Source organism: Rhinolophus sinicus, chromosome 3, assembly GCF_057876585.1.
Source record: "Rhinolophus sinicus isolate RSI-liver-muscle chromosome 3, RSI-T2T, whole genome shotgun sequence".
Lineage (NCBI taxonomy): Eukaryota > Metazoa > Chordata > Mammalia > Chiroptera > Rhinolophidae > Rhinolophus > Rhinolophus sinicus.
This window is the reverse complement of record NC_142503.1, coordinates 65,070,139-65,094,867: the sequence shown is the minus strand read 5'-3', so window position 1 is coordinate 65,094,867 and position 24,729 is coordinate 65,070,139. Positions and strand designations below refer to the sequence as shown.

The window sequence follows — 24,729 nt, the reverse complement described above, 5'->3', positions numbered from 1 at the left end:
TTTATATTGGTTGTATATTTATTGGTTTATTCCTTTGACAGTATGCCCACTGGGCGATAAACTTCATAAGAGCAAATGTGTGTTATTCAGTATTTACCCAATTAAGTTTGCCAACTCATCCTAGAAAAAGTGCTACATACCTTATTGCTGAATATCACTATGGTCACCTTCAAAATACTCCCCTTGGGAAGCTGTGCACCGATGCCAACGTCTAGTCCACCCTTCCAAGCAATTTTGGAACTCTTTTTCTGGAATGGCCATCACAGCTGTCATCGTATTATCCTTGATGTCTTGAATGTCATCAAAATGTCTTCCTTTCAATATTTCCTTTATCTTTGGGTAAAGAAAGACATCATTAGGGGCCAGATCAGGTGAGTAGGGAGGGTGTTCCAATACAGTTATTTGTTTACTGGCTAAAAACTCCCTCACAGACAGTGCTGTGTGAGCTGGTGCACTGTTGTGATGCAAGAGCCATGAATTGTTGGTGAAAAGTTCAGGTCATTTTTGTTAACTTTTTCACGTAGCCTTTTCAGCACTTCCAAACAGTAAACTTGGTTAACTGTTTGTCCAGTTGGTACAAATTCATAATGAATAATCCCTCTGATATCAAAAAAGTTTAGCTACATCATTGCAACAAGTTTGTGAACTTAATTGTCTGACCTCATATAATAAGAACTCAGCAATTCAACTCAATCCCCTTGATTATAAAGTGTGAGGTTGTATAATATGCAGATTATGACACTACTGTCAGAAGCACATCTTCCATGGAAAGAAATGATCTGAGTGTACTTTCACTTTGGAGAGAAACCCAGACTAACCCAAGTAACACTTTTACTATTCCATCCTGCTGGCTCATCTGTTCATTTGCACACAAAGTTTACTAATGCTGGCTTTCAGTTTTTTCTGCCTCATTCCTATGCATCTTTACAACAGACTTTAAAAATCCTTGAGGCCATAGCATATTGGGAAATGAATCAGGCAAGAAACTGACCATTAAAAACCCCTTTGGCATTAAGAAAATGACTGTCAGCGTGAAAAACTCCACAGTCATCATATCCTTGAAATTTAGCTTAAAACACTATTATCTATGAAGCACTCACATTCAACATACGAATACACTTGACACTGCTTCCCAACAGAGTCAAAAATATTCAGACAGTAATTTTGAAATAGACAACTGACACCTCATTATTTCACAATGTAGGCTCAACAAAGATTAATGGGGAATTTTAACTAAGGAGCTATTTGCAAATGAAGCAGTTGCTTCATGGAGTCCTAACTTGATGAAATGACTGGAGAAGAAGCCTAAACTCAGAAAATTCAGGCAGTTAGCTCCTAAATGATTGGGAATGGACAGCATATGCGTTGCCTCATTTACATACAGCATTCTCCCAGCTGCAAATGCAAGATGTGAATCTATAGTAATCATCTACTGTAGCCACATATGTGTGCAAATGGAATAGCTGATGTAATAAAAGAGGCTTCTGATTCCTTCAGTGCCATAATCAACACATTTATATTCATGCTTCTCCTTTTTTTCATTTCAAGCACTAGTCACCAAGGAGGAAGAAAGCAGGACTTTTTTTTTTAACATCCTAAGTCTTGTTTTTCTCTGTAAATGGGGATCAAACACATTTAGTCACCAAGTCTGAATATCCTTCAGATCCACAATAAATGAAAGAAAAATATGCCAAATGAATCGTTTTTCTTTTTTAACTTCAAGACTCAGATAAAAATGAGCACCACCTTCACAGTCAAAAAGAACGGGCTGTCAAGAATGTGTGTTGAAAGTTGATTTGACCAAATAATTTGAAATGGAATATCTGATACACAAAATAATATTTTTTTAAAAAGGACAAACATGGTCATATTTTCCTCTCTCTAAGAAATAGAAATAACCTGGGCATGTGCTACAGCTTTATTTTTAACAAATAAAGGAATAATGGCTCATCTACAGACAAAGAGATTCTGAAATTTGCTATTGACACATACATATGGACAAAAACGTAGAATACATAGAAATTTGTCCCTGAGAGAGGAATTTACAGGAAATATTTTAGTGAATAATATTAAGCACAGGGTGAATAATCATTTTCTCCCTGGTAAAAAATGTCTTAAACAGTGAAAAGCACTTCTTTCTCCTAATTAAGGGCCGCATGCTACCTCTGCAGTGAACACAGGGTCTCATCAGTACCCAGTGAAATTTGGTATCAATCACATTAAGTAGAGACTGCATATACAAGCCCATGTGTACCGTGTGTGCATCTTTTAGGAGTTGCGGCGATTAAATTCTTTGACTGCAATCTGATTTTCAGAAATTGGTGTCAGCACTTGGAATATGATTTTGTGTTCTGTTTGTTTTTTTCCTGAGCGGTATGGGGGCGGTGGGGAAGGGTAATACGTGTTAGGCAGTGGTGAGCTCAAGTAAGACAGTAAGACATTTCTTATTTTTGATATATGATTTAATACTTTTCCATTAACAATTTACCATGAGAAACTCAGTGTAATGTTAAAGCATTTACAAATAAAGTATGCAGAATCTCTAACATCCTTTCTCCATCGATAGCCTTCTTGTTCTATAAAGGAGAAGATAAGCAAAGACTTAAGAAACATGTATTGAGGACTTTTCTTTGTCTGGCATGGACTGTTTTACCTTGTGGATTTTGTATTATACTAGCGAAGGGAGGTGGAGGGAGAGTGGAAACCACTACCTACAACAATCATCAAATGCATTTGGCTGGTAAACTTAGAGCTCAGCAAAAGAACCTAGTACGTTTTAACAATTTGTTGAAAATTTTAGTCCACTGTCTTATGTAAATATAGTCTAATGCACATATTTTAATCCAAGAGATTCTCAAGAAGCACATTCTGAACATACTTTAAATACTTTTTAGAGTATAAATAGAATGACAAATTTATTGATCGGACTTTCACATTAGACTGTCAATTTCTAGAAGGCAGGAGCTGTATCTTATTCAACTTTATATCTGAAGATACTTACCACTACAGTTTTATTTTTCATTAAGTGAATGAAGGCTATATGGGGTAAGTGCTGAATAAATGTTTATTGAAGGAAAAAATATTTTACTATATGTGGTGGACGAACAAACCCCAGAGTGACCTCCCATGTTTCCTACCTCCTGGTATTTACACTTTTATGCAATCCCCCCACCCCTTGAGTACAAGTTGGACCTGTGACTTGCTTACAACCTATAGGATTTGCAAAAATAATAGAATGCTATCCCACAATTTGTAAAATTTACAAGACTCTATCTTAGCAGACTGAAGGGGGAGACTCTTGCTGCTGGCTTGACGGGTAAGCAGCTATACTGGAGAAAGTCCCTGTGGCAAAAAAACTACAGGCAGCCTCTGGGACCTGGGCAGACTCCAGCCGATGCCAGCAAAACACCACCCTCCCTCACATATGATTTCCGGGAATCATCCACCATGCCTTTTAGTAATTTAAAAAAACAGCTTAGGACTTAATAATCTGTCTTGCTGTATCGCTAAATTATTCTTGATCCTTCTTGAGAAATAAAGTCTTGAGTCACAGAATTTTTAGTTTAGGCTCCAGAGGTTACAGACACATGCTCACAGGACAGACAGGGAATATAAATGTGCAAAGCAAGTCAGGTACAGGAAAATGTAGTGTGAAAGGGCTGCATAGATGGAAAGTATCATGAACCCTCAGAGTTAGGAACCCACTAAGGGGCGGCAGGATTGGGCACGCCATGCAGCACACACCCCAGCTAAATGGCTTAGCAGCTTCTCGCCTCCAAATGATCATTGGTCTCAGTGTTGATAGATCTTGTGATTTTTTTCCCCCAAAGAGCCCAAAAACATGAATTGTTATTAGGAAAAAAATCATCTAATCTCTAAACATTGAAAAATTAATGATTATAAGTTTTTAAGGTCTGCCTTGATGAGGTACTGGTCAAATAAAACATTCACTCTGATTTGACCCAAGCCCTCACTTTAGGACTGAGGAAATAAAGATCCAAAAATGGGTAAATTACATGGAAAAGGCCCTACAATTAGGAAATAGCTCGTGCTATTGCTCATGTTCCTGGAAACTAAAATATGAAATTAGAAATTAAGGATTCACATGCAAACTTTTTCGAGTATAAATTATTAATTTTTGTCAATTGACTAAAACAAGGTACAGATGGTTTTGTGGTGGAAATGACATGCTTATGAGATTAAAGAATTCTCTTGTTTTCTTTATTTAGACATTCAAAAGACAAAAGCAAAATAAATGCAAAATTCATTCAGTCTAAGCATGACAAATCACTATTTACCAGTCATGTGCAACCCTAACATTGTATTAAATATTCATAGACTTCAGAATGAGGCTGTCAGCTTTCTCCTTTGTCTGAATAACATTGCCTCCCACTAACAGAGTGAATGTCAAACCACAGCTGAGTTTCTTGGGATACAGCCAATTAAAGGATTCACAGGAAAGGTATTCCTCCCTAGGGTTCCCAAGGAGTAATGGGGCAGGAGAAACCCAGCATCCCACTCAACCTTTCACCGAGCTCCAGCTTTGATTTATGAGTTAGTGGCATATGGCTCGGGTTTCAGAAAGTCTGATCATTTTAGTGATAATTGCTTAGGTGTGAAAGTGTGAATGATCAATAACATTATTGTGTCCTGGGTGGTCAATGGGTATACACATTCATATGATTTACAACTCTGGCAAACCAGCTGGCAGTTCCACTCAGAATGCCTCATCATGTGGAAGATTAAAAAATGGTAAGAAATGTATCAGTAACCAATTTTCCTTCTCAGGGAAAATCAATGGATTATTAAATGTGTATTATATAATTGTGTTTATTTAATATAGTATTAAGAAGTTTGAAAATGCAGCTCAACCATTATTTATACAAATTGAGGGAAGGGTGATATAGGCAGTCTAAAATAGTGACTGAAAAAGCATTTAGATTTGGCTTTGGGATACATTACAGAATTTTTCACTCATCACATTTACTCTGCTAAATCCTTATGGCAAGGATGAGTCGCTAAGTAGCTCTAGAAAAACAGGGGAGGCACTGGGAAAGTAGCCAAACTCATCTTAATTTGATTGATTGAATACGTCCCATTTATTAAAAAAAAGACTGAGGGCTACCGACACGTCCTTTGAAGAAACCTTCCATTTCATTCAAATTCCTGCCTTCTATAGGCCTTTCCTCCCTTCCACACCACCCCCCCCCCCAAAATGGTGGAAAATTAATTACTTCTCTTTTGAAATTAAAAAAAAAAAATGTTTATTAAAGTAACGTATGCACAAGGATTAGACCAAATAAAACTAGTAGAAAAAGCCTTATTTTGAAAGGTACTGAATAATTGTTTGTCATACGTTTTCTATCCCCTATTCCTGTTGGCAAAGGGGAAACTATTTTAATTCTGCAACTTGCTTCTGTTTCAGTTGTAATGTTGATATCTCCAAATCTTAGAAGAAAACCTTATACTATTACTTCCAGACATATTAACTTTCACATATCATTTATTGGCTTTTTGCTGTGATAAATGAGGATAAAACTGACTCCCTTGCAGGACCCCTCTGGTTTATAATTGGGTAGAGATGGTCAATTCTCATCCTAGTTCTCTTTGGGGGGGGGGTAACATTTCAAAGCTAAAAGGAAAAAGGTTCAACTAGTAACATGCATTTCTTCACAGAATGTCTTTTGTCTTATTGCCAAGGACTCTGCTACTCTAAGCATCAGTGAATTGGAATTCTACAGAGGTATTAGAATGTTGAAACCAAAGAATATGATTGAAGATATTGGCTGGCAAGTAAATTGAAACTACTATCTTCTCCTTCCTTCTGTTTCTCCTAGTGTGAATCCCAAGCAAACCATTCTAGGAAATGTGTTAAGGATTCCTTTATCTATAATATTAAATGATATATTTCGGTTACAGACTTTCCTAATCTATAACTTCTTGACTTCTTACTTTTTCATTTGAATTTTGGCTTCACTCTTGTCTCTGCCAGTGGTTTAGGTTATACTTTTAGTTATTCTACCTATAGGACAACCTGTCTCTGCCTCATTACTCAGCCATTTTGTTATCATCAACCCAATTATTGTGTCTTTCTAGTATAATCTGACTTCATTTCTATTCACATTTAGACATGATGTAGTGGAAAGCATGGACCACCAGAAACCAGCAACCTGACTTCCAGTTGTTGATTTGAATGTGTGACCTGGGACACATCTAGAAAAAGAAGGTGTTGGATTAAATGAACCCTAAGCCTTGAGTATCTGCTTTACTTGATACAGCACAGTCGTTAGCATCATGGCTCTCAGGGCTGACATTTAGTCCATATACACCCATATATACCACTATGGCCACACTTTTGTTCAATTCACTTTTTAAAGTTACAAGTTAAAGAAGTAATATTTTTTTTATAAAAGCAATATAAATTAGTTTTAAATTATAAATAAAAGTGAATAAAGCCAATTTCTTGGGGAAAGTCAGTGTAGCCATTTACTCTCTAAATAAATGTCTAATTACCTGCATAATTTCATTTTCCAATCCCTAGCCATATTTATATATTCAGTTATGATTGGAATTTTAGTCTTGAGAAGAAAGCTTGATTTGACAGAGCAAAATATAAAATAGGATCTTGGAAATAAATAATTCCATTGAGCTCTGCCAATCACAATTCTACTCTTTCTTCCAAACTCCAGTTTGGTTCTAACTCCTCAGCAGACAGATGAGTGTGTACTCTGTGCCAGGTCTGTGGGAGCTATCTGGCACACCAAAATGTTTCAAAAATTATCCCCACCTTCAAATAGCTTAGAATGTAGCTGTGTGACAATCACAAAACTCTCACATGACTGTAAACGGACATGGCTTGATGAGCCCCTACGTCAGCAGCATTGCCTGAGCAGCCACTGTGGAGTTTCACAGAAAAGGTCTGGAAAGGAGATGGAATACAACAATACATACATATATATATATATATATATATATATATATATATATATATATATATATATGTGTGTGTGTGTGTGTGTGTGTGTGTGTGTGTGTGTGTGTGTGTGTGTGGCTATGGGTGTTATGTATATAGAGTGAGTGAGAGGGAAAAGAAATGAGGACCCATTCTTATCATTAGATTAAAAGAGTAAATATGAAGTGCTTAGAGCAATGTCTAGACTATAGTAATGGCCATAGAAGGATGGGTTATCTGGTTATAGGAACACTCTGATATTGAGAAAGGCCAGTGTACCAGCGAGCGTAACAAATGAATACTGAGCTGCCTCACATCCCAAGCCCTAACTCTCTTACCTTTCTCTCCTGGCACATTTGCCTAGCAGAACCCCACTGGACAGACTTATTTATTACTCCAGAACATGGGGTGGACATACAACCCAGGGAGGCCGATCGAAGTGCCTCACCTGCTTTGCTATTTTGGGTGGGTCCCTCCAGTGGCCAGTAACACTAGCCTCACCAGATCTTTTTTCAGGATTTTTCTCAAACTTATCACTGTCCTATTTCTGCCAAGGTGCAAAAGTACTAAATTTTTTTCACACAAAAAGTAAAAAGATTGTCTATAGGGAGAGATGTCATTGCCTAACAGGAAATAATGTCTGAACAAATTGGATAGCACCATACAATAGAGTAAATAGAGATTTGTAGGACTTTAAAGTATTTTAGCCTCAAGAAATATCTATAGTCATGCCTTTAACATGAAATTTGTGGAATGAATTTTGAGATTTATGAATAATATTTATTTGTCTGTGAAAAATGTTCTTGTAGTCTAATAGTATACAGTTTCTGACTTGGGTCTTTTCAAAGCTAGCTGTAGATGGAATTTCTTTCTCATTGTGTGAAAGGCTAGCACTTGCTCAATTTTAACGTATATATTATTTGTAATCTTTCCCTAACAATGTTTTTAAAGCATGTGTCTCCTAAGAGAGCGCAGTATTACTTGTTAGAAAACAAAGCCCTCTTATCTTTTATAAAAATCATCAATATAGGGAGTTATTACCTTGTTTTTTTAAAAAATGTATATTTTTTTAAAAAAAGAAATGATGCTTTTACCAGCTTGAGTCTGATGACAGAACAAAAGAATCAGTCTTTCTTAATTTATAAGAAAAGACACATAGGGAAGTATTTTTATGTTGTAGAGAACAAAGAACTCAAAAATAATGCCTCCCATGGGCTAAATCTCAAAATCTTTCAAGAAACAATTAAGGAAAGTACCCCTAAATCTGCTGTGCTCTGAAAATGCTGAATTAAAAATCTGTGGTATATCCCCACTTCACTGCAGATGAAGGCTGCTGCTTCTTTCTTAATGAAATATCCTCTATCAGAAAGCTTTCAGCCAAAAGTAATAGTCCTTTTTCTAACTGCAGATGTTCAGCAGTAGGCATTATCTGATTCAGTAGGGAAGCTGTTCACCAGATTTTAGAGGAAGATGAATATTACAATAAAAACCTGTCAGTCCTGCAGTCACAATTTCAATTCAGCCCTGACCCATAAGCAGGAAATCTACCTGCAGGGTCTTGGTTCCCCTCTGGCTTCTTTCTCAGCCTTGGTCTGCTTTCACAGTACCATTTCCACTGCTATTTCCATTAACCAGTTAGTTGCTGGAGCAGAAATAACCTCAACACTATCAGCCCTTCATGCGTGGTCTCTTTTCCATTGCTTTATGGCACAGCCATACTGGTATTCTATATTGGTAATTGTGTAGATTTTATTAATCAATTTTTACTACTGATTAATTTGGTAAGCCTGTTTCTTAGATTTTGCAGCCATGTAACTAATCCATGCAGAGGAGGAAATAAAGACAAAGACCAATGTACCAAAAGAATGAAAAATCGATGCAGGATTACGCCCTTCAATTAACCTGCTGACTAGACCAGAACACAGCCATCAGTAAATTGGACGGTTTGGGTGGGACTTTGTTTTAGGTACTGCTGTGAGAGGATTACTGAAGAGGTTGATTCAGAAATGGAAATATCACAAGTGATCTGAATAAACCAGCAGCAGTACACAGGAAGGTTGGCAATCCAGAAAAAGCCAGAACAGCCAAATCCTGCTTTTAAGACTTTACAGGTACTTCTCAGCCCTTCCTAGCTAAAACACGGGCCCCTATTTTCCACAGAAAAGTAATGACCCTGATGTTTATGTTTTAATTACTCATCACAACATAGGCTGGTGGCTTTGTGCTGAGCGCCTTTCTGTTTGTGAACATCTGGGGAGCTGGCCTGAGGCTTTATCTCTAAATCTGAAAGGTAATGTTTTTCTGTATTTCCCTCACATCTTTTCTGAATTTGCAAAAATCACTTAGCCTCTAAGTTTCTCCATCTGCACATCAGGGAAATCACAGCAGACACCAATCTAATTCATGGGGATGTATGAGTTTTTAATGAGACAATATTTATACAGTGCTTTGAGCTTCTAGGGAAACTCTGCTATATAAATACTAACTATTCTCAGGGTAATATTAGCACAGCCTATTAACTAAAATGAGGACTCTTATTAAAGATAACTAACGAGAAAAATGGTCTTTCAGCAAAAGAGAAAAAGGCTGTCGGGGGATTACCCTGGAAAACATTAATCTGTCCTCTTCCTCATATCTCTGTCGTAGTATGAATGACAAGAGGAGGTGGGAACAGACGCAAATCAGAGGGACTCGCTAGACTGGGAGCACCTTCACATCTGGGTGTTTGCTGTGGATTTGACCTCTCAACAAGGAAAGGACACTTGGGGCTTCTTATTTAGATTAAAAGTACAAGTATAAAGCATATATGTATACACACACACACACACACACACACACACACCAACACAATGGGAGAAAGAATGGTGTACCTCTTTCACTTTTGAATTAAATCATCTTTTCTTTAGGAGCCATGCTTTTACTCAAAGGCAAAAATAAAACGTGGGATGAGGAAGGAGATAAAGGGACACCAGCAGACAGTGTGCTATAGATAGTAAAGTAACACTTAGGGGCTACCTCAGTGACTAACATCCACACTGTACTTTACAGTGAACCAACATGCCAATGCCATTTATTTCACAAAACAATCTTTGAAGTGAGTGGTATGATATCATCCCCTGCATTCATTTGCTCAGGCTGCCATAACAAAGTACCAGAGACTGTGTGAGTTAAATAACTCAGAAATATATTTCCTCACAATTCAGGAGGCTGGAAGTCAGATATCAAGGTATCAGTGAGGTTTATTTCTTCCGGGGCCTTTTTCCTTGGCTTATAGATGGCTGTCTTTGCCCTGTGTGTTCACTTGGTCTTTCCTTTGTGTCTCCCTATGTCCTAATCTTCTTTTTAAAAGGACACCAGTCACATTGGATTAGGGCCCATCCTAATGTCCTCATTTAACCTGAATCACTTCTTTAAAGGCTCTATCTCCAAATACAGTCACATCCTGAGGACCAGGGGATAAGACTTCAACATATGAAGCTGGGATGGGAGGGGCACAATTCAGCCTATAAAATCCCCATTTTGTGATGGAGAAAATAAAGGTAAAGGAGGGTAAGTGATATTTTTAACTCAAATATCTGGTGGCTTGGTTTCAAGCCCTAGGTTTTGATCCGAGTCCTCACTCTCATGGGAAGGACAGACTACCAGGTTCTGAGTGTCGGGGAGTAGCCCAAGTCAGAAACGTATTTGCATGTCTTTAGGAGACACACTAATTCAGCTGAAGCCATACATTTAAAAAATAGACCACTTTAAGAAAAAAAGTCTCAGTTACATATTACTGCTTGACATTCAGAAAAATGCCTAAACAACTAAAAAGGGGCAAAGAGAATCTTCGTAAGTACCAGAATTAAATAGAAATCATCCCCTATAATTAGATGTCTGATAATGTAGCTCACTAATTACAATTTACCTGTAGTTTTTGTAGTTTGTCATAGATTTATAAGAATGACTTGGGGGAATGGTGGGAGAGGACGGAGTAGATTAATTGAATATGATGGGGGTAGGTTTTTATTATTATTATTATTACTTTGTCACAAAACACCTACAATGGAGAGTTACATTTTACAATATTTTTTTTTCCCAATTCCACGCCCAATTACATTAGGAACCACCCTAATATCCCAAGATCCTTCACATTTCCACGTTCATTAGAAGATTTTACCCTAGGAAGGTGAATAGATATTTCCATCTGTTTTTTTTCTACCGCCCCTAACCCAAGGCCTATTGCGAGGGTCCAAACATCTGGATAGAGTTTATCAGCCAGATGTCTCAGAAAATATAGGATAGATGTCCAAAAAGAGTGTGAAAGCAAGGAGCCCAGGCAGCAGCTTTAACAGCAGTTAGTTGGATCTCATTTTCTCAAAATTTGTTCTTTATTCCTTTTGCAAAATGATCCCGTATTTAAAAAAAAAAAAAAAATTTTCCTCTGTAGATTTTTTGCATTTAGTCTATATCATTTTTATTCATTTTATCTTAGAAAATACAAAAGAAAAGGAACATGCTCACCTGCTTAGCCAGAAGGCAATGCAGGCATCATCAGACCAGTCTCTGCTCTTAACTCATTGACTTACTAAGTCACTGAACCTTCCTTTTTGACTTGTAACTTGCACATAATAACACCTGCAGGACTGGCTTCGTGGGTGTTCAATCTCACAGGGGACTCACTCTTAGAAGGGCCTCATGGTTGGTTCAATGCTCTGCTGATACGGTCTGAAACTTTTTAATTATTTTTGAACGCAGAGACTCACATTTTCATTTTCCACTGGATCCCACAAATTATATTGCTGGTCTTGCATACCCACTCTATCTATCTCACAAAGCCTGAAAAACTGCCTTGTAAACAACAACAAAAAACACCTTACACATATAGGCTGCCAAAGTTCATTTTCACAATATGAGAACGGAATAATGGGAAAGTACTCTAAATTAGATGGTTATAAAGAGAAAGCTTGGAGAAGGAGTCAGGAGACTTGGCACCTAGCCCTGGGCCTCTCACTATCTAGGTGGCTAGGGCATTTTCACTCTTCATGCCCCAGTTACCTCATTTTAATAGTGCTGATTTGGGACTTTCTTCTCTGGTGCACGTTAATGCCATCTGGGGAGATTTTTTAAAATACCAGTTCTGGGTCTTACTCCCAGAAACTCTGATTTAAATTTTCTGTGGTGGAGCTCAGGTGGACCTTTAGGTATTGGCACTTTTTTTTTTAAGTCCCTAGATAGGCAAGAATGGGGAGTAACTAGAAATTAAGTGTCAGTTGGAATGACTACTTTGGAAAATGAGTGGTTGTGTACACTAAACTGAACACACGCATATCCACGGTCCAGCAATTACATTCCTGGATATATGCCCAACAAAATGGTTATAAGTGTTCACCAAAGTATTCATAGAGTAATATTTATGGCAGTACTATTCGTAATAGCCAAAAACTTCAATCCACTCAAATGTCCATCAATAGTAAAATAGGGAAATAAATGGTGGCATATTCACAAATGGAGCATTAGACAACAATGAAAATGAATATATTACTGCTTATTATGAACTCTCACATAGTGTTGAGCAAGGGGGAAAAAAAAAAAACAGAAAGACACAGAGAGCATAATATACTATTATTCCATGGAAGTAATTGCAAAAATAAGCAAAAATAATTGTATAGTATTCAAAGTCAGGACAAGGATTACTGCTTTTGGGAGGTAATGACTAGAAGAACATGGGCTTCTGATGACTAGGATGGTTCTGTTTCTCAATCTAGTAGTGATTACATGGGTACACTGTATTCACCTTGTGAAAATTACTTCATGGTTTGTACATGTTATATTTCAATAACAAGTTAATATGAAAAATGCCTACATAATTTTAATTTGCAGCCAAAGTTGAGAATCACAAGTCTATACATCTATACTGTCCCTTGCAACACCAAACATTCTGTGAGACTTTTCTCAGACCTTAGTTCCCGTTGAGGTTGAGTAACACAGATAATGTCCTTCATGCTTCACTGATACCTCTTTTCCCTCTGTTCTCACAAGTTCACCTTCAAATGCAAAGATCCCTCTATCTGCTTATACTACATGTTGTTTAATCTGGTAGTCACACGGTCACTGATTCAATCATGCACAAACTATATGATCATTGAAACAAAAAGTGGTCATTCTCTCATTCGTTTATTATATATTTCATAGATATTCAATGAAGAGAGGGAAGGAGGTCTTGGGGGCAATAAGCTGGTGCCACTAGAAGCACCAGGCTTTTGAAAGCACAAAGCACAGAGCATTGAAGAGAGTGGAGTGGGTGTGCTCCAGCACTTCCCATTATCCAGGAGATGTCTTGTTTCCTCTGCACCCCACGGCAGTAGATAATAAGCAGCATACTCACTCTCTGACAGAAAAGCGCATGTTGGAGAAATCTATTCTCAAACCAGCAAAAACACCTAATAAAACTCAGGGCCAAGTTTATCAACAAAGACCAATAGTGCGTCCTCCATGTTCTGTGCTTTGAGCACCAGGTCTAAATGTGCCAGTCAGGTAATGACTGCATTGCTGTCATCATACCCTTTCAGCCCTTTGCACCTTAGGAAATAGAGTGCAAGAGAATTGCATGAATAAGATCATAAACACAGAGCCCCAGTCATCCAGACAGCACTCAGAATTGCAGAGTAATCAGTTGAACTGCCTCTCAACCCAGAGAGAATCAATTCTATAGCCTCGCTGAGATCCAAGGACCCAGGGACAATTTGAAGCAAACACATTCATGACCACAGTGAAAGTTTTATGTTTTTCCTTCAGAAGAAAGAATGTTAATAAAAGCACATCTACTGTAGCAAATACTGGTAGCAGATGTAAGGCAATTGTTGTAGGTTCAAAGGCATGGAAATAAGAAGAGTGGCTTGTGGATGATTACATTTTACACTTTACTCTGTTTAGTAGCAGAAGTGGTATTTATACTTTAAAATAAAGGGAATTGCCTGGAAGGCAATCATATTTAGAATCTCATGCCCCTTTAAGAGGAAAGGAAAGCCAGTTTTATATACCTAAGCTGTTGAGATTAAACTGAAAGCAGTCAGGGACATGATTTTTTTAAAAACCTTTAAAAACACTTTTTTTTTTTTTTAAATCAACCAGGTTTAAGTCTCAAAACAAGATTCCTTGGAGAAAAAAGTTTGTAAACTTCGCGTATCTTTTTGTGAACCAAATTTTCAATATAACAATTTTTCAGACAATATAATAAGATTCTTATCTCCTAAGCTTTCTTATAATAAAAATGCACATAAATTAAATAAAGTTAAATTCCTAATTCATAATCTCTGTCTCTCTCTCTCTCTCTCTCTCTCTCTATATATATATATATATATATATATATATATATATATATAAAATACATATATATATAAAATACATATACATATTCTAAAGCTAATATAGGAATTTCAATGTAGCTCAAATATTTTTTAATGTATAACTATTAACTTATAATTGCAGTTACCTAAATATAAATAAAGAAATTATTAATTCACAGTGGAGATTAGTACAGGGGAAAGTCTATTTCACTGATATAAAATTATATTTTTATCCCAATTAAATAATATCAGTGGATCACATTGTTTTTCTTGTGAATTAAATATTCACTGAATACCTACTTTTAATAACAGCCTGTCCTTGATATTATAGGAGATTCAAAGAAGTCTAAGCAAGGCCCTTACCTTCAAAAAACTTATAAACTCTAATGAATAAAATAGCAAAGGGATGATATGATACATGCAATGAATGTTCTAACAGTTCACAGAGTGACTCTAAACTTCGGCCGTTAGGGACAGATTTGCCAAGTAGGAATTAAGGGGTGGTCAACTCAGATAAATAGAGGGTCTTCCAGAGAGAGGGAAGGACATGAGCAAAGCCATAAAACAATGTTCCTGAAAATGTGGTCCATTAACAACTTACCTTACAATCCCCCTAAGAAAATGAAACTTAGCCACACCCCCACTTCAAGGTTCATATTCAGTAAGTCTGTTCTAAGGCCCAAGAATAAAAAAATTTTTTAAGCCTGACAAGCAATCACTGGCATAAAGAATAGAATGCAAATAATATATTCAAATTAAAAACTAATACAAAAAGTGAAAAAAGAGGAGGCCTGGGAAAGAGGTTTAACGTGTTAGTTTGGAAATAGAGTATAGACTTCCTTGAGTACCAGAATAAAGAGTGTGGACTTTTTTTTGTAAACAAGAAAAACTTACTGAACTATTTTAAATAGAGTAACAAGGTCCAATAGTTAGTGTTCACTGACTCAGCAACGGTGTGAAAGGCAGTGGAGCAGGCGGAGTGAGAGAGGTGGGGGGTGGAGTGAGGTGCCACTAGAATTATCTAGACATGAGGGAATAATTGATGTGGATGGAAGATGAGGGAATAGAGGGAAATAAATAGATTTGAGAAAATGAAAAGCAGACTGTGATGGGCACAACAGAATAGAAAATTCTCAGGCTACTGCATCACCATATTCAGAGCAAGACATAGGCCAGGCCACTCTCTGACCATAAAATAGCTGCTTCCTCTCACCTTTCTCTGAGTGGCTGCTGCTTCTTTACAAATGATACCTCGAGCATTGTTTACTGCCCTCTGCCTTTTAGATAAAAATTATTAAAAATCCCAATCACTGAATTCCCCTGCTTCTTTTTTTTGAATTGACATACAATTGACATAGGACCATTGTGTAAGTTTAATGTGTGCAAAATGTTAATTTGATACATTTATATATTGTAATATGATTTCCACCAGGGCATTAGCTAATAGCGCTATCACGTCACATAATTATCATTCCTTTTTTATGCTGAGAACAATTAAGATCTAGTCTTTTAGCAACTTTGAAGTTTATAATACAATGTTGTTGACAGTAATCAGTGTTCTATGCATAGGCTCTCCAGAACACATTCGTCTTCTAGCTGAAAGTTTGTGTCCATAAACATCTCCCCATTCCCCACCCCGCGCTCTCCCCCAGCCCAACAGCCACCATTCTACACTCTGTTTCTATGAGTTTGGCTTTTTCATAATCCACATATAAGTGATACCATTCAGTTTTTATCTCACTTAGCATACTTTCCTTATGATAGCATTCAATCCAGTAAGGCCTCTACTTCACTAATCTCTCCTCAAAAGCATCCAAAAAAAGTCCAAATCCAATAAAAAGCCCCTCCCAAATCCCATCCCTGAAATGCATCCGAGGTTTTGCTAGGGTGTGTTCTCGCTTGCTATAGCAAGCTAAATAAACCTAACTTTGTTTAACATCAGGTATGTCCACAGTAGGCTTTAATACATGGGATATCAAGAAGGACAAATCAATAACACTAAATGGTTGACTGAAGAGAGAAGATTAAAAAATTCAGTTTACAGTTTGAACACCTAGTGAGCATAATAATACCACTGAAAGGAAAAGGAATATCAGAAGCGTGAGCTGATTTTAGACTTGCTCAACTTGAAGGGACAGCATGACGTTCAAGAGAAAATTTGGGGCAGACAGTATGTTTATGGGCCTCCAACAGTGGAGGAGGAGGCATCAAGAAGAAGTAGAGCTAAAGCACCTTGGGACAAAGGTATGTCTTTTAACCAGGTAAATACCTTCCTCCTTATCCAGCCCTGAAGGTCATTCAAAGATCTTTATTAAAGCGTCCTCAGTGGTTTCTGACCAAGCAACTTTGCACAGCATCACTGAGGAGATCAACAAGTCATTATCTAGATTATTTTATTCAGCCTTAAAAAGGAAGAAACGACTGCCATTTGCAACAATATGTCTAAATCTGGAGGACATTTTGCTAAGTGAAATAAGCCAGACATAAAAAGGTAACTACTACATGATCTCACTTATATGTGGAATCTAAAAAAAGTTAAATTCATAGTAACAGTGAGTAAAATGGGGAAGGGAGATTTTGGTCAAAGGGTACAAACTTTCAGTTATAAGATGAATAAGTTCTGGAGATCTAATGTACAGCATGGGAATTATACTTAATAATATATTGTACACTTGAAATTTGCTAAGGAAGTATATCTCATGTTCTCACCACAAAAAAAGAAAAATAGTAACTATGTGAATTGATAAATATGTTAATTCGCTTAATTGTGGTAATCATTTCTATACATACATATATATAATGTATATAAAAATCACATTGTATACCTTAACTATACACAATGTTTATTCATACTTCAACAAAGCTGGGATGGGGGGAAGAGTCCATGAAAGCAATGAGCTAATCTGTTCTGCTGTGTTCTCAGCACCAGCTCCAGCACATTCCACAGGCACTCAATACATATGTGTTCAATGAATGAAGAAAAGAAACAATGGAATCCAAAGGTGCTGGTCCATGCTGGGAACTTGGTCAACTTCTCATCCCTGCACTAGCTCTGAGAGCAATGGACAGAGTTCCTCGTGACAGAAATTAAAAAAGTAGAGCTTGTTCAAGAATTTTACAATCAAATGCAATAGAAGAAACCTAAAACAAACCAGGCATGCACGGTTGAGAGAGCATCACCATTCACCTCAGACAAAAAGACTGAGTTCAAATCCCAGTTCTACCAACTAATACCCCAGGAAACTCACTGATATTCTCTAAGCCCCCATTTCCTCAACAGTAAGTTGGGAGAAACAATGCCTGATCCATAGGATTGTGGTGAGGATTAAATGAGCCAGTTTATAGAAAGCACTTCGCACAATGCCTGGTACATGGTTGGTGATTAATAAACAATAGTGAAAAACAGTAACAACAAAGTCGTAATGAGATATAACCTACACCTAACAGGATGACTACTATTGAAAATAAGAAGTGCTGGTGAAGACATGGAGAAATAGGAACTCTTGTGCATTGCTAGTAGGAATGTAAAATGATGCAGCAGCTATGGAAAACAGTATGGGAGTGCCTCCAAAATTTAAAAATAGAATCACCATATGATCCATCAATTCCACTCTAGGTATATATACAAAAGAATTGGAAGCAGGGTTTCAAAGAGATATATGTAATCCATGTTCATAGAAGCATTATTCACAATAACTTAAAGGTGGAAGCAACCCACGTGTCTATCAACAGATGGATAAAGAAAATGTGATATATATACAATGTAATATTATTTAGCCTTAAAAAGGAAGGAAATTCTGACACATGCTACAACATGGATGAATCATGAGGACATTGTCCTAAGTGAAATAAACCAATCACAAAAAGACAAATACTGTATAATTTCACTTACATGAGGAAACTAGAGTAGTCAAATTCATAGAGACAGAAAATAGAATGGTTGCTGCCAGGGGATGGAGAGAGGGGCACTGGAAGTTAGTTTTTAATGGATATAGATTTTCAGTTTAGCATGATGAAAAGAATTCTGGAGATTTGTTGCATAACAGTGAGAATGTTCCTAACACTATCAAACTGCACCCTTAAAAATGGGGGTAAGGTGGTAAATTTTATGTTATTGAAAACCTTTACCACAGTTTAAAAGGAAAGAAAAACTGCAATCATGCATGACAAGAGAAAGGGGTGAGCTGTGTCCAACAGAGGTCACCCACACTTAGAGCTGGGCCAGCATCCATTACTGCCCAATAGCACCTCTCTTTGGAGCAATACCTTGCAGCAATGGTTTTGTTCAGGGACCTCAGTAAGGGTCAGAGAGAATAAAATGAGTAACCAGGTAACAAGGGAGGCACTTAAGTAACTTTAGAAAAAGCTATTGTCCTCAGAATTATTCCCCACAGAAAAGGGGCACCTACTTTAGGGGTCCAAAACAGAAAAACCAGGGAGCTAAGATTTTTACATTATAGCAGTTAGAAATATGGATGGCGTCACAGAGAGAACATGATGCAAGAAAAGCCAAACTTCAGGAGGAAGAGTGTGAAGCTAGAGAATTCCAAATGTAGGGAAGAGAGGTACATGATCAGAAAAGCAAACCAGACTACTACATGAGTGGAAAAGGAGGTCATTCAGAGGCCAGGGGGTAAGTTACATCCGACAGGGAACAGAGCAGGGTTCTTCTATAATTCTGACCTAGGTCATTGGGCTCCATCCTCCCTGCTTGTTATGGGAACTCTGTAACTGCCAACTAGTTTCACGAGCACATTCTGACACACAGAGAGGAAAAAGATCAACAAGTTTGGTGATTAGGTGGCCCATGTTGGGCTTGGAGAGAACATTTTTGGTATGTTGGTGGGATTTGAAGTTATATTAATTACAAGAGATCAAAGAGTGAGAGTGACATTAAAAATGGAGGGGAAAGATAGAGATCATTATTCTTTTAAGAAAGTTGTTTTGGAACGAAAGAAATAAGATGTTATTCTTAGAGGTCAGCAGGGACAAGCATGAAAGATATTAATGTTTTTGTTCCTTCTGTGATAAGGCAGATGAGGTTTCCACTTACTGAGATATTCACACCCTAAGCCTTAGCATCTGTAAATGTGTTATCTTATATGGCAAAAGGGACTTTGCAAATTTGATTAAGGTTAAGGAGCTTGAGATGGGGAGATTATCTGGGTGAACCCAAACTAATCATATGAATCCTTAAAAGTAGAGAAATACTCCTGGCTGGGTCAGAGATGCCATCCATCTTCCTGGCTTTGAAGATGGAGGAATGGGTCGTCAACCAAGGAAGGCAGAAGGTCACTGGAAGCTGAAAAGCCAGGGAAACAGATTCTACTCTAGCGCTTCCAGAAGAAACCAGCCCTTCTATTGCCATGATTTTAGCCCCATAAGGCCTGTGTTGGACATCTGACCTCCAAAACTGTAAGAGAGTAAATCGGTGTTGTTTTCAGGCCAATACATTTATGGTAATTTGTTACAGCAGAAACAGGAAACTAAGATACCTCTTGACAAGTAAGCTTTTTCAAATTGCAATAATACATTATAGCAGGGTACAAAATCATGTCACATGGTATGCTATTAACTAAGGGATACACATATTTGAGTTATTTTAGCCATGAGAGTATCTACTTACTATAAATAGGTTACTTAAGAATGAAAATGTATTCATCTTAAACGACTAAAAAGAAACACAACAAACAAAAGCATCCTGTAGAAACTGTAGAAACACTGCTTCTGAATCAGTTAATCCATCATTTATTCAACATGTATTTATCGTGTGTCTTCTCTGTGTCCTGCGCTGCAGTACGCTGTGGTGATAAGAACGAAAAACAAGACAAACTCATTGTTCGCCAAGAGTTTACATTCTACTGGTGGACTGTAACAATAAAAAAATGAGCATGTAGAATAGGTCAAATGATAAGTACCTGGAAGAAAAATAAAATGGAAATCAGGAATTGGAGTGACTAAAGGTGATGCTAACATACAGTGATCAGGGAAAGTCTTTCTGAAAAGGAGACTTCAGAGCTGCCCCCTAAATAAAATAAGGGAGCAAGAAGTCAATGCATGTTTGGGGACACATGTTCCAGGCAGAGGCAACAGTAAATGCAAAGTCCCTAGGGTACGTGTACATTTCACAAGCTGAAAGGACAGTAGGAAGTCCCCTATGTAGCACAATGAGAACAGGAGAAATGGTAGGAAATAAGCTCAAAAGGAATAAATGGGTGAGGCAGATGACATGGGACCTCATAGGCCATTTTTAACACTTTAGCTTTTACTCTAAGACATAAAGTTATTGGAAATAAGGTTTTGAACAAAGCTATAACATGATCCAACTTAAACATTAGAAGAACAGTCAGAGTGCTATGTTGAAACTAATCGAAGAAAATGGGGGTGACAAACATACAACAAGAATCCAGTTAGAACTGGAGGAGATGGTGACTTGGACTACAGCTGTAACCTTGGAGGAGGTGGTTGGGATCTAGAGCTGATAGGCTTTGCTGATTGGTGTGGTTTGTGAAAGAGGTAAAGAAGTCAACAATGACTCCAAGATTGGGGGCCTGGACAACCGAAAAATAGAATTGCCAACCTGAGATCCTTGCAAAATGACTTACTGTCAGTTACCATTTGGCTCTAGGGAAATGTCCCAAATCAGCTAACCAAAATCTAGATTGCTGCCACACTCTCTCTCTGCGCTCTCTATTGGCTCTATGGGTGTAGTCTTCACCAGCCAGCCTCCTGCCTCCAGACTTTTCCATTATCTGAGGCCCAAAAACTCCAAGGATGCAGCCACGCCCTCTTGGTAGTGCCTTCACTCAGCTTGAACATTGGAACGGAAAGAGAAACAACATAGTTTTCTCTATTTCTTGCAAGTCCCTTTCAAAGTATTCTCTCCTAATAAATCAAAAACAAATCTCTGGCTGTTGATGGTGGTAACGAGTCTCTGAAGAACACAGAGCCCGAAGTTAAAAACATGGTGGCACTTTTCTCCATCATCCTCAGCTTTGAGACTTTAACCAAAATTTTGAGGCAACAGGAAAAAAGTCCCTTTCTGCATCATGCTAAATACATATGATACCATATGGCCAATAAAATGACAATTATAAATTTAAAATTTTAATTTATTAAATTAATTTAATTCAAAATCAAATTACTGAATTTAAAAGGTGACTTACCCTCAATATAAAACTGAAAAAATAAAAATAGACAATTTACAAAATAAATACTAATATCTTAATATGGGATAACTATATTAAAAATATCAAATCTCATTAATATGAAATGAATAAAAATTAAAACTAGGAGATAATATCTGCCTATTAAATTGGATGATTTATAGAAGCACCCCATTACTTTGATATGCAGCATGGGATTGGCACAAATTCTGTTTTGATAAGAATTTATAGATTCAAAAAATGTACTTTTAAAAATAACTAAGGAATGACAAATATCCATAGGAATTTTTATTGCAGCATTATATGTAAAAGTTAACATTTCGAAGCAATGTGAAAGTCTAATACTAGCTGATTGATTAAATCAGTTATAGAATACCCACATAATGGAATACTATGTATTTATTAAAATGTGTATATACATATCTCTCTCTCTCTCTCTCTCTCTCTCTATATATATATATATATATATATATATATATATATATATTTATATATACATACATGTAAAGATATTCATAATGCATTTCTAAGCAATAAAAACATATTGCAAAATAATCATAATGTGATCACATACTTGGAATACATAAATATTATAGAATGAGTATAAATGTATACACACACACTACCAACAGCATTAGTAGTTTTTATAGCCTCTTTTCTCTAAATTTTTCTGTAAGAGTAAATCGTGTTTAGAAAAACAATTTAGAAAAAACATCAATAAAAGTAATGCAGATGTTGTTTTCAGAAGATTTATATTGACTTAAAAAAATGTTTATGGTATAATGCTGAGGGGGGAAATGGAATACAAAATTACACACACAGAATGAGTGCAAGTAGGTTGAAAAAATTTTGAGTAGAAAAAGACTATGAGGAAATACACTGAAATATTCACAATGGTGATCTTTAGCTTATTTTCTTCTTTTACAGTTTATAAATTTCCTACATCTAGCCTATATTATCTTTATCACCAAAAAAAAGTTATTTTAAGACTTTTTATTGCTCTACTTGTCTCCTTAGTTGGATTGGTTTGTAAGCTCAAAGCTGAGAAGAGAACTGATTTTTGTTATTTGTTCCCCTTTTTTACATCCGGTACTCTTCTAATTGTGAAGAAGCTGGCAGCTAATTGATTTCACACTTCATCTTTGCTTTTCTACCAAGCCCATGTTATCTTCAATCCAGCCCTTGTTTCTACTTGTTTCTGTCTCCTCTATTTCACCCTGGATGGTTGTTCTGAAATATGATTCATTATTCTGAAATATGAGCATCAATCGCAACAGAGAAAAATCTATGCAGGTAGAAGTAGAATATTCTGGACTTTCATAATGAAATGTCTAATATTGATATCCACAAGGGGATTTCTATGTGGAAAGGATACCATCTAGCAAAAGAGACAAAGATGAGGTTTCTGACATCCTGAGGAGAAGGGAAAAAAACGAAAAAACAAAAAACAAAACAGGATCCTTGACTATTAAGACGTAGCAGGAGGGAGATACAGCTCTGAGTCACCAAACTAGATTAGGTCCTCAAGGAAATCTGTAAAATTAAGTCTATAAATGCTGGCCCAGCTGGTTAATTAGCACACTGTACAGCAGATTATGTTTTATAGTTTGATTTTTATATTCTAAGCTACAAACTAATAAGTCAAGCAAATTACATTACCAAGGACTTGATGACTTCTTCTTTCTCATATGAGCTCACCACCAATTGCTAAACTTGCATTTATATCTAGTCAGGACCATTTTTGTTACACGTCTGATTTCTCAAACCTCCATGTTAAAATAAAGCAGCAACAGACAGGGAAATGTTTCCAGAATTGCTAACCCACAGAATGCTATGTTCAGACCCCAAATAGTGCCAGCCAAAGGAAATGATTCATTTATTAAGCTTGTAATTACAGCTATGAAACGCCTGGTTATGGGTTCTTTCTCCCGGCCTGAGTTACTTCCTCACATCTGCTAGTATGAGAGAGAAAGGCACTGACTTATCCTTCCAATATCTTCTCCTAGACAGGAGAGGGCTTAGGGTGTTCAGCCAGAACTATAAACAAAAGATCAAATGTTGTGGGGTCCAAGATGACCAATATGAGAACTTGAATAGGACCATATGCTGAAAATCTAGTGATGTCTTTCAATTAAGATAAAAAAAAAGACAAAAGTCATGCATGCCATCCTCTATTGCCCACCAATTCCAAGCTTTGATGATGATGATGATGATGATGATGATGATGGTGGTGGTGATGATGGTGATGGTGACGTCTAATTGCATTAGCTCTCCAGTTCCATCTCATTGTACAATCTGTTTTAGTGTTTTGCTTTATATAATTCATTGTGTTTCTCCCCGCCTCTTCCCCCCCCCCACATACACACACACAATAAACTTTCATTTTCTTCCTGAATATATTCTATATTTTTCCATTTTGTATTGTCCCATGCTGTTTCATTCGCTCAATATGCCACTTTCTTTTACACCACCACCTCCTCCTGCAAGAATCTTATTCATCCTTACTTACAATCCAAACAAGCTTTTTTCATGAACACTTCCTGGCTTGTTTTCAACTGGATGTTGTTGTGAGATGAGTCAGTTGAGTATAGTTGTCTAGAAAGATCGTTGGATCCACTCGGCGCAAGTTCAACTCTATGTTTTCCCTCTTCTTAGCTGCATGATGTTGGGCAAGCTACTTTACCTCTCTTAGTCAGGTTCTTTATCAATAAAATGAGAATAATAAATAGTATCTTCTAGAAGAATAAAATGAGATCATATTTGTAAATTTGCTAAAATGGTAAGTAGCAGGTAGTAAGTGCTCCAAAAGCTATTTTTCTTAGCTTCTGCAGTATAAAACTCTCTCTACACAAAGCACTATTGTGGAGAAAATATTTGAATGCTTAGATCACCTAAGTAAAACTAATCACATCTCTTCTGATGATCTCTTCCAAATAGAATTAATGAAGAGATTCAACATTCTATTCAAGAGCTGCCTGTCTCAATCATAAATATTCATCCTCATGTTCCAGAAACAAAATGATAATTTGGTTCACTCTGGGTAATTTAGAATAGATAGGAGTCCTTCTACTGGTTGGTCACCCTGTGTTAATACTGTAGTTGGGTGATATCTCTTTGCCACAAAGATTTCCCTCACATTTCCAGGGTATAACCTCTAAGAAGATATTTAATATATACAAAATCCCCCATCCCTGACATTAATCATACAATAGGAGACACCGATGAGGAATGAGTCAGATTTAGAGTAATATTATTAGGACAATAGCAATAATTACCAGTGTTA

General features: G+C 36.9%; 1 long non-coding RNA gene across 1 annotated transcript in view; it reads right to left on the bottom strand.

The window, feature by feature from the left end:
- Positions 1-146: 146 nt before the first annotated feature.
- LOC109445537 (uncharacterized) overlaps positions 147-24,729 on the bottom strand; it is a 214,402-nt gene continuing 189,819 nt past the window's right edge. The window contains exon 4 of the long non-coding RNA XR_016020546.1: positions 147-333. This is a non-coding gene — a long non-coding RNA (uncharacterized LOC109445537). The remainder of the gene's footprint in view (positions 334-24,729) is intronic.